The following is an 11,348-nucleotide window of genomic DNA, read 5'->3' on the forward strand; positions in this document are numbered from 1 at the left end:
TCTGAAATTCACTGCACAAGGAGTGACACCAACACATTTTGAATATGTTTACAATGAACTGCTATCAGGAAAGATGCTATAACGAATATATTAAATATGAAATATATCAGAGCTTTCACGAAATGGAAATCTAAATTGTGGTTACAAAATTGAAACCTGATTCATACTGAAAAGTCAACCAACCAAATCCTAAATTTTAAAACACGCAGGAATGGTGGTAGCTCCAACAATGAATGAGATCTGCTTCGTGTTTTTCAAAAATCAGACTGTGAAACAAAAGACAAACTCACAATAGCTAAATAACTATAGTTTCATAAATGCCTTTTAATATCACATATCATAAGACATGCTTAAATGCCATCTGTTTTTTGACTGTTTTTGTTTCATTTTTAGTGGGATTTGTTCAAGGATAGGCCTAAAACTCCTTCCAGACTCTTGTAATACATGCATGCTATTTTCTCTCCTTAATTACACATTACACTCTAAGATATATGTTGAAACACTAGAATATGACTCCAAGATTCAAGATATTTCAACACAAAAGATTAACAATAATTATATGTTCTTCAAGGCTAACTTAGACTCACATAAACCTCTTTTGAAAGTTAAAACAAAGAATCTACACACACACAATAATAATAATAATAATAATAATTGTCAATAATAATACAATAATGACCTACGACTACTGTTGCTTATCCAGCTAAGGCCCAACTTATGCAAGAGTAACTGACTGATTATGCTCTAAACTTAATAGAATCACGACTACATTTTACTAATGGTATATTAAGCATAATAACTATGTTACATGAATATTCACATATTTACAAACCCTGGCCTGTGTTAAGTGCAACACCAAAATCTTGGGGTGAACTGAAAGCAACTCATTTCTGAAAATTTCGCTGCAAGGCCAAGACTGAGGGGGCCACTTGCTGCCACCAGCACTTAAGCACATTGGAAAAGAGTTGGAGCTAGAGTGGCTGGACAGCAAAACAGAAGAAAGGAAATGGAATGATGTAAAGTAAATGAAGGTGCAGCTAGCCCAAGGGACTTTCAAACAGCCTACAGAGAAATGCCTATAGTGCACCAAACGGAATGAACCTAAGTAAGGGGGATAATTCTGTTAGTTTTGCACCGTTATCTATCCGATTTATAAAAACGTATGTTTTACAGTCTATAGGAAATACATATAATTCTAGGCACAAATCAGGCAAAAATTATTATAATTTTCTGAATTCCATTATACAAATAAGCTCACTGGCATCTGTACACTTAAAATTATTTAAATTATTTAACAAATGATTTCACTATTGAGTGTAACTATAAAATCAGTTTGAAATTATCACAATTACTTAACAAATAATTTCATTACAAAGCATAATACTTATGAAATTCTTTTAAAAACTTAAAATCATCATAGTGCAACAATTATAAAATTCTTTAAAAAAATTCCATCAACTTTACAAAAACTGCAAATACAATACACTGTTTCTTCCATTCAAATATTCCACAGTGTTTCATACGTGTATACAGCATGTTCGGTACAATCTTCATTGTATAAGCATTATACAATTACTACAAGAGACAATCTCTACTTCTGATCAATTACTTGATAATACTAATTTCCAATTTCTGATAATATTGTCGGTCTAAAGAATGTACACTTCATTCACAGTCTCCTGGTTCATGATTCTTATATAAAAAGTTCCCTAAACAGGGTTATGAACTTATAACATATAACCTACAACCTATAAAACTGATGTTTTAACAGGGTCCCAAGAAGTGGGGAAAAAATGGTCTGCACAAAGAAGCATTTTTTGAAGGCCAGCCCAGGTAAATGACATTACAACACAAAGCATTCATTGTTCCTTGTTTTAGAAAATTATTATATAAAAACAAATATCTCAACCTTGACACCTCTGTGTACAGTAGTAGTTATAAGCTGTATAATCACGATATTTTTTATATGCTGCCATTTTAAAAGTGATACTTTACCAGTCTCTTCAATTGAACTTAAGTGTAAAGACAGGCTATTTAGGTTAAGGACTATGTGGAATCACTTGTTAGTTATAATATCTCTCTAGATAATCTTCAAGTGCAGCTGTAATGTAAAGTGTCTTTTGTTACTTAACACTGTTATTTCATCAGAAGTCTAGACAATATTAAGTGCAAGCTACAGCTATAACGTTGGAGGTTTCAAGACTTGGATACTCATACTCATACAGTCAAACATTCATTGTATAACATGAAAAAAAAAAACAATTTTAGTTCCCAGGTACTGTACCTGTTAATCCAAAATCATCACCTAGGTACACAGGTACCTCTGAAAATCGTCTTGAAATCCGTTCCTTGGTCTAGAATTTAAATAGTGATTCTTCAGCACTTCTCGGTTAAAACAATAAACTTTGTACATACGCCAAAATCTGCAAAAAAAATCAAAATTTTAGTAATGGCATTACAAACAATCACTAATAATCCAGACAGGGAAAAGCCTGAAACATTATCTTACCATTTTCTTTAAATTTAAGCAACAAGTTGTCCAAATTCAAACAGGCATAAGTAAATTAATGTATTGTAATATCACATTTTCTGTAAATCTTCATTTACCTCTATGAATCTCTTTAGAAATAATCTGTACAAGCACAAATTCTGTATCATTTAATAATCACTTTGAAATTCTACACAACAAGTTGTTCAATCCTTAAACATACATATGCATGCATATATTGTATATTTTAGCATCTTCATTAACATTTTGAATCCCCTTTTCCTCTAGTAACGACATAATTCTTAAGTTTTTATTATATTAACCTTACATTCTTACCTAGCCACCACACTACCTGTTCCAAAATTCCAGACCATGTTTAGAATTCCACAGGTGAGCCCTGAGAGAGAGAGAGAGAGAGAGAGAGAGAGAGAGAGAGAGAGAGAGAGAGAGAGAGAGAGAGAGAGAGAGAGAGAGAGAGTCTGATGTCTACTTGCACACTGCCGCAAATCTTGTATAACCTACACTATAAGACTACAAATCAAATTCTCAGGCTGTCTGAAGGATGCTGCAGCTTTAGCAAGTTTACTAGACACTGTAATGCTGATTGTAATTCATGGCAGGATCTTCTTATCTCTGGACGTTTGACTTGATTCCTAATGAACAACACATATTCTTCAGAAGCTTGAACTGCAAGTCGATGGCCCCTGTGGTGGGCCTGTTCCACATGAAAAGGGTTCATCTTCCCAATAATAATAATAATAATAATAATAATAATAATAATAATAATAATAATAATAATAATAATAATAAATAATAAATAATAATAAATAATAATAATAATAAATAATAATAAATAATAATAAATAAATAATAAATAATAATAAATAATAAATAATAATAAATAATAATAATAATAATAATAATAAATAATAAATAAATAATAATAATAAATAATAATAATAATAACAAATAATAATAAATAATAATAATAACAATAATAATAAATAATAATAATAATAATAAATAAAATAATAATAATAATTAAATAATAATAATAATAATAATATATTAATAATAATAACAATAATAATAAGATAGTAATCAAATAAAATACAAATAAACCAGGCCTCTGTAATCATAAACCTACTAAGTCAAGTTAATAATTATGTATTTAAATTAAAAAATGAAAACAAGGAATGAGAGATATCTGCTCAGAAACTACAGGAAAAATTGATAATAATAATAATCATAATAATAATAATAAAACTTACATTAGTCTACCAAACAAAGAGGAATCAAATAAAATACAAAATAAACTAGGCCTATGTAACTGCTAAACCTACCAAGTCAAGTTAATAGACAGACTAGAATTGGAAAACACGAATCATGAAAATTCTGCTCGGAAACCATCTTTGGTTCTACAGGAGGAGTGTTCCATTACTCACAGCTAAGGAGATGACTGAAATGGCCATGGGGACCAGGACAAACCACAGAGGAAGCTGCAAACAAGTGCCAAAAATACCCTAATTAAATTCAATAATTATATAGCATAAATGTACAAATTTACAATTGAGTAGGTGGCGAAAAGACACTGCATGATCATTAACAACCAATATTTACTCCCAATAAATGAATCATTAAATAAATGAATCATTAAATAATTTACATTAGTCAAGAGGCAGAACAATAAACATTTATAAAAGAAAATGAATGCTTAACAGCAGAAAATCAATGACCATCAAAATCAAAATATAAATGCAAACAGCAAATCGTTTCCAGAGCCATACACTTGCTCTACACCATTAAATAATAACATACTGAAATAAACAATCATTACAATAACCACAACATGTTCAATCAAACCAATAAGAAACTCAAAAACAGGCAGTATGACATAATTATCACTAAAGCAGCACAGAACAAAATGAAACGAATTCCGAAGGACAGTCGAGGCGGTCTTTCACCACCAGACCAGGACAGAGATAACCAGACGTAATCGGCTGAACCACCGAAAACGGCAATCAGCTGTCAAAACAGGAACGCCTCATCCTCAACACAGATGAATTCGCAGACGCGTCGAGACAGTCTTTTACCGTCGTGATATCCTCTCGCTTCTCCTGCAGAAGTCAAAACACACTGACGCAGAGGTCCTCATCCTCCCGCCAAGAAAACGAGTCTGTCACACCCGTTACCCAACAAAGTGACTTCCCGCTGCTCTATCAGAACACACTGACGCTGCTGCTTTCTTCTTGGCCGAGTGTCGCCGAGGGACCAATCTGTCTGCCACCCAAAACCCAACTACCGCTGTCTGTCACACTGTGACAGATGTAAGCTCGCCATCCTGACGAAAACACTGGAGGGCAGGAGAAATGGGGAAACTACCTCAACAAGATCGTTCCAGCAAAGAAACGACCGAACCTGACATCTTACCCAACAAAAAAAATTCTTTTTTTTTTTTTTAACACCACATCATGACACTCCTCTAAAAACGCCACCAATCCCGCCAACCGAAACAGAACCAAAATTGGCCAAAGGTCGCCATTGTAATGAACCACTTTTGGCTCTACAATAAATCATAGACTAACCATGCTACAAAAATCAATACCCAGCATTACACATAATATACAAAATGATTATGAGACGAAATAAGAAAGATTTTTGGGAACAGGCCGAAACAGAACAGTAAGGGAACACCATGGCTTTTGTTTTCAACAAGATCAAGTCACAAACACAACTGAACACAATATATACTTACAGTGAGACATTCACATCTGAATTGACTGTCAACTGCTTGGCAGGTTTTTGGTCCAACATCTTGAGGGGTACACAAATTTTAGGTGGTCTCTGAAGTCAACTTTAGACCTGCAAATGTAAGTGAATGTGTGAGTCATTGTGAATAAAAGCTCTTCTACGAACAAAAATACATTGCCACAAAAATTACAAGTATTATAGTATTAAAAAGTTCATTAAATAGGCTGGTACATGGCAAACGGCACTTTACAGCTTAGAGAGATTATGACAACAACTAAAAATAGGACGGCTATATGAAACAAAATTTCACCAGAATTTCTACTTGAAAAAGGACTTACCCAAGTGAAATGACAAATTTTTTATTCAATTTGTATTTTTCATAGCTAACAAACCTGCAGTCTTAACTTATGGATAATTCTTCTAGTGCCAGATGGAAACTGGTTAAAAGAAAACAAGGAATTGGTGGCAACAAGGTAGGTTGAGAGACCCAGGTGGCAACTGTTGCCTCCATCGAGCAGGTGACGCCTCAGTTTCTTCCAGCCCAGGAAACTTGACTGAGGGGCAGCTAGAGGTTGTCTGTATAAGTTAAGTCCACAGGTTTGTTAGCTATGGAAAAATACAAATTGATTAAAAAATCTGTCATTTGTTCATATGCAGAACAAACCTGGGTCTTAACTTATGTCAAGAATCCTTCAAAATCAGGAGACTTGAAGATCAGCCCTTGGAAATCAGGAGCCCCTCAGATCAGTCGCCTAATCAGGTAGCACCTAAACTTAACAGACATTTGAGGGTCTGGCCTCTCTGATAAGCAAGAAAGTTTGTATTTATTATTATTATTATTATTATTATTATTATTATTATTATTATTATTATTATTATTATTATTATGATGATGATGATGATGGTGATGATTATTATTATTATTATTAATTGTTATTATTATTAATTATTATTATTCAGAAGATGAACCCTATTCATATGGAACAAGAAGCCCACCACAGGGGCCACTGACTTGAAATTCAAGCTTCAGAAGAATATTAATGTGTTCATTAGGAAGAATTAAGAGGAGGTAAAGGAAAATACAGAAAGAGGAGATCTCGCTTATTAAAAAAGAGAAAATAAATTAATAAATTAGATAAGAAATGCATTAAAACGCAAGGAGAATTGTATTAGGGTAGCAACGCATTGCATCTTCACTTGAACTTTTGAAGAAGTTCCAATTGCACTTGACTCTTTTCCAGATATCTTATAGGCAACAGTAATTCCACATAGTTACTTAAATCTAACCTGTACATTAGACTTAACATTCAATAAAAGAGCTACATCTAAAAATGTGTCATGTCTAAATCGGTAGCATTGGGAAATATTGCCATGAGCTGAGGCCTTATGAGCAAGCACAAAAAAGACAGCCACAGCTACCAAGTACACAGCGCAGCAGAATACTTTCTCTGAATCTTCTACAGGTTAGCTGTAGCAAAGATAAAGCTTCTAGAGAAATGAGCAGTATTCAACCTGATGCTAGAAAAGTCAGATTGTCTGCTGCAGCAGCAGCCTGTCCAGTGTTGCAAGCAAAACCATCTAGATCAGGTAGAGAAGAATGCTGTTACACTCAATTGCTCTGAAGTCTTCAAATATTATCAAGGACAAATCAGATCCAACAACACAAAAATATTGTGAGACTACCAAGCTCACTTAAGGCCACCAAACTATTACAAACAGCTATGATTTATGTTTGTTGCATTTTCCCGCAAAGGTAAGGCACTGCAATCTGAGCTGAACAGTAAATATTCTATATATGCTGAAATGTTCTACATAAACTAAACAAACTGAACATCAATGATGATAGTAACACCTTCGAACAAACAACTATTATTCCAGTAGTATTAATACTATTAATATTATACTATTATTCCCTTCACATACCTCACCATGATTCAACTCCAAGAGACTGCAGATGAGAAATTAACCAGGGACATCAAGACCTCTTCTTTTGATCGGCTCCACATTTCATCAGCCAACGGCTCAGCCTCCATCGCATGACAATGGGTGAGATCTCTTGTTAGCAATGGCCATCATCTGTAAACAAGAGAAATACTTCATTTTCTTGCAACGTATTGGGTAATCATGACTATATTCATCCTTCTATAGAACAGAATGTTATGGAATATAAAAATCTAGGCCAAAGGCCAAGCACTGGGGCCTTTGAGGTCGTTCAGCGCTGAAAGGAAAATTAAGAGTAAAAAGGTTTCAAAGCAGTTGAAGAAGCACTATGACAAAATTGTCAGGAGAGTGGTGGAGAGCAAGATGGGTGAAAGAGAATGTGAACAGAGGTACCGTCAAAGGAATGAATGAAAGGGGGTTGCATCCTTCTATAGATGAAGTTCAAAAAGGCAAAACAATCACAAATTTTACACCTGAATCAACCCACACATCCATACGCTACGTAATGATTCAGTCAATAGCTACATAAAATCTTTAAGACAAGAATAGTCAAAATGTGGGAAGCTTCCAGTGGAAATGAGAAAGCGGCAAGTGATTTTCCTAGTGCGTTGGCTGGGGTAATTAGGGAGGGTTATTGCGCTGAACAAGTTTTCAACGTGAATGAGACATTGGTTGTATCTGGCAGAGAATCCAAGGGCACTCAAGGGCATTTGGAAGGGTCAACTACCTGTCATCTGGAAGTCCAACAAGAAGGCATGGACGACACAATTTTGGGCCAGAAGTGGAGTACTGTGCTAAAAAGGGGCTGCCTTTAAGGTGTAATTAGTGCTGGACAATGCCCCTGGTCACCCTGCCCATTTGGATGACCTTCATCCTGATGCCAAGGTGGTTTTCCTTCCACCTAACACCACTTCCCTTTGACAGCCTATGGACCAAGGTGTCACTGCTTCTTAACAGGCCTACTACCTCCAAAGGGCAACTGTATGTATGTGCTCAAGAATTTTCTTTTTTATCCTTTATTTTTACTGATTCGGGTTATGCCGTGGCCATAGGAATGGATCTCGGACATAAACCGAGGACCTACCGTACATCACACACAAATTAAAAGATTTGTGTACACTACATATCATTAAATAAAATGCTAATTCCACACGATATATATCAATTCAATACATGTATAGACAAGAAAGGGTGCTTGACCATACCCCCCCAGCAGGGGGAGTCAAACCAAAGCCTGTGACTGACCATAAAACAGAGGCTCTAACGTACGGGACTGACATCCCATATCTCCTGATAAGTTTACCAAGAGTTCTGCAATCCTGACAACTTACATCATCCATGAGGCTTGGATGCTGGCCATAGCCAGAAGGGAGTTCATAGTAAGTATGATCATGTGAATATAGGATTTAACTGGAGTCTGATTTATGAAAATGTGGCTATCAGCCAGGCACTGGGGCACCTTAAGCCATTTAACACTTCAAGACAGAAAAAATGGGCAGTTTGAGTGGTTGGACAGAAAGATGAAGATTGTCAGTGGGAACGGAGGTAAAGTAAGAGGCTAAAAAGTGGATGCAGTTATGCCACAACCTTCAGCAATGTGATAATATACAAGCGCTTGCAAGAAATGAGAGGGGGAAATTCAAAGACACAGAGCTTCCATCTATTTCTCAAGACATGATCACAACTCTAATCGTGTCTTGAAAAATAAGACGAAAACAGCAGCTCTGTGTCTTCGAATTTCCCTCTCGCCTTTCCTGCGAGCGCTTGTGTGTATTCACGTCCCTGTAGGGGTTTAGTGACGGCAGTGCACCTGAGGTGGTGCACTGCAGGGACTGCTGAAGGTTGTGGCATAGCTGCATCCACTTTTTAGCCTCTTACTTTACCTCTGTTCCCACTAATAATCTTCATCTTGCTGTCCAACCCCTCCAACTGGCTCTTTCTGTCTTTAAGTGTTACATGGCTTCAAGTGCCTCTTCAGTGCTTGGCTGATAGCCACATTTTCATAAATCAGACTCCAGTTAAATCCTATATTCACATAATCATACTTACTATGAACTCCCTTCTGGCTATGGCCAGCGTCCAAGCCTCATGGATGATGTAACTTGTCAGGATTGCCTTCATGTGTTCATGTGCCATGGGACCACTGTGGTGTTGGAGGGGTGTGAATATAAATCCAAAATGACGACTGGAATGTTCAATTATCAACCCTCGGTTGCACTGTGATGACCTAATTGCAACAGATAAACTGAAATGACCTTGGCTAAAGTTACTCAAATGGTCAATGATAATTATGAATCCAGGAATATATAGAATTTTGGCTCAAGGACAAGCGCTGGGACTATAGGAGGTCATTCAGCGCTGAAAGGGAAATTGATAGCCGAAAGGTTTTAAACTTGTAACGGGAGGGGAGTCTCCCAGTTGCACTTGGAAACAATTGTGAGCAGAGGGTGGAAAAGTAAGATGGAAAAAAGCAAATGTGAAAGGGGCTGCAGCCAGGGGCCGAAGGGACGCTGGAAAGAAACTTACGTAATGCCTACTGTGCACCACCTGAGGTGCACTGACGGCACAGGAAGCCCTCATTTAACCTACCAAAGCTTATAAAAATTGTATAGAAACCAAAGAGAGGAATGTTTTATGTTGTCTTTTTAAAAGAAGAGCATATTAAGCGCAAGAACTTTGTCACAGTAACCTACACTACGCGAGAAATACTTATTCGCGATTGGAAAACTATCGGCAGACAAGAATCATCCAAATGCAGTTTATATGCCTGAACATGTGCATGCCTAATGAATGCTGCGTACTTACAAGTGACAGGAGAATACGAACACAACGGCAATGCAAAATGCACAAGGAAAGTTACCAAACAACACACAAGATGGATTACCTCATTATCATTATCAACATTATTTAACCCTCAAAGTCCAGTCTAAAATATATTAAGGACACCCCTAGGCCAGGGCTAAATTTAAGGATGGCCAGTTTTAAAAAAAAAACACATCAATGGATAGAGGAAGTTATGGATATGCACATGGTATAAGAAAAAAATTCTAAAAAAATGTCTGTACCTTCCACGTGAAGTTGAAAGTAAATATTACCAACCCTTTGTGGGGGCTCTCTACCAAGACAGTCATAAAAAATATGCTGATTTTACCAAGTTATCAATGTTTTTTCTAATATTTTTTAAAATTTCATTTGTAAAATTATAATTACAGCTCACACAATATCATAACAGATAAGAACTAAAATCAGTCACAAATTCTGTGCGTATTTATTGTAGAATACTTACGAGACAGCTTGGAGGGGAACGGTGATCCCTCTCTCCTGTACCACTGGCTATCACAGTTGCCGTAAGAGTTGCCATGAGTCTTTTATGGCCCAAGGAAGTCCTCTGAACACTCTCCCCTGCAAAATCCATTCAAACTGTAAAGCGCGAAATGTTGATTTTCAAAGGACGATACAGGAATTTACCCTAAAGCTAATATAAATAGTCATTTGATGATGCCTGCTCACAAAGGGTTAAGGGTTCAACTTTTTTTGAGCCTAACCTCAGACAGCCTAGGCTATTAGGCTACTCGCCTACACCTATTCACTAAGAGTCAAGGGAAAAATCTGATATTTTACTTTGAACTATCATTGCACTTTGGAAAATATAATTTTCATAGGTTTTAATATGTGCTTTGAATTCTAGCACTCATTTCGTTATCATTCTGGATTTGAAAATATAATTTTTGTATGTTTTAATATGTGCTTTGAATTCGGGTACTCGTTTCGTTAGCAAATGAATATTTTCAGACGTGGGGAAGCAGGCTTTAGGGCGTGAGAAAACACAATACTTGTGAAAGACAGAACTTAATCCTATAAACAGTTTACATTCAAATTAAGGGAAGTTCATGGAATGTTTTCAAACTAATATCACGCATTAAAGTAAGGACCTCATACCCTAAGTCAGGTTAGGTTTGGTGTGGTTGGTGAGGTCATTTGAGAACGAGGCGAATGTCAGAAATGTTCAAAGTACACATCAATACATAAGAAAATCATATTTTCAAGCCTAAATATAACAGCCTAATGGTTTAAAGTAAAATCTTACTCAACTTCTAATTTACAGTGCTCGGTAAAATTTTACTTTGAACCGTTATCCCATTTTGGAATTAAAAATATAATTTTCCTT

At 35.9% G+C, this 11,348-nt stretch overlaps 1 long non-coding RNA gene across 1 annotated transcript; it reads right to left on the reverse strand.

Moving 5' to 3' along the window:
• Positions 1 to 4,757: 4,757 nt before the first annotated feature.
• Positions 4,758 to 10,724, reverse strand: LOC136834187 (uncharacterized). The gene is made up of 3 exons (XR_010851671.1): positions 10,467 to 10,724; positions 7,163 to 7,315; positions 4,758 to 5,350 (listed from the first exon to the last, which is right to left on the reverse strand). It is a non-coding gene; the product is annotated as an uncharacterized lncRNA (long non-coding RNA).
• Positions 10,725 to 11,348: the final 624 nt, after the last annotated feature.

Source organism: Macrobrachium rosenbergii, chromosome 53 (assembly GCF_040412425.1).
Source record: "Macrobrachium rosenbergii isolate ZJJX-2024 chromosome 53, ASM4041242v1, whole genome shotgun sequence".
In the NCBI taxonomy this organism is placed as follows: domain Eukaryota; kingdom Metazoa; phylum Arthropoda; class Malacostraca; order Decapoda; family Palaemonidae; genus Macrobrachium; species Macrobrachium rosenbergii.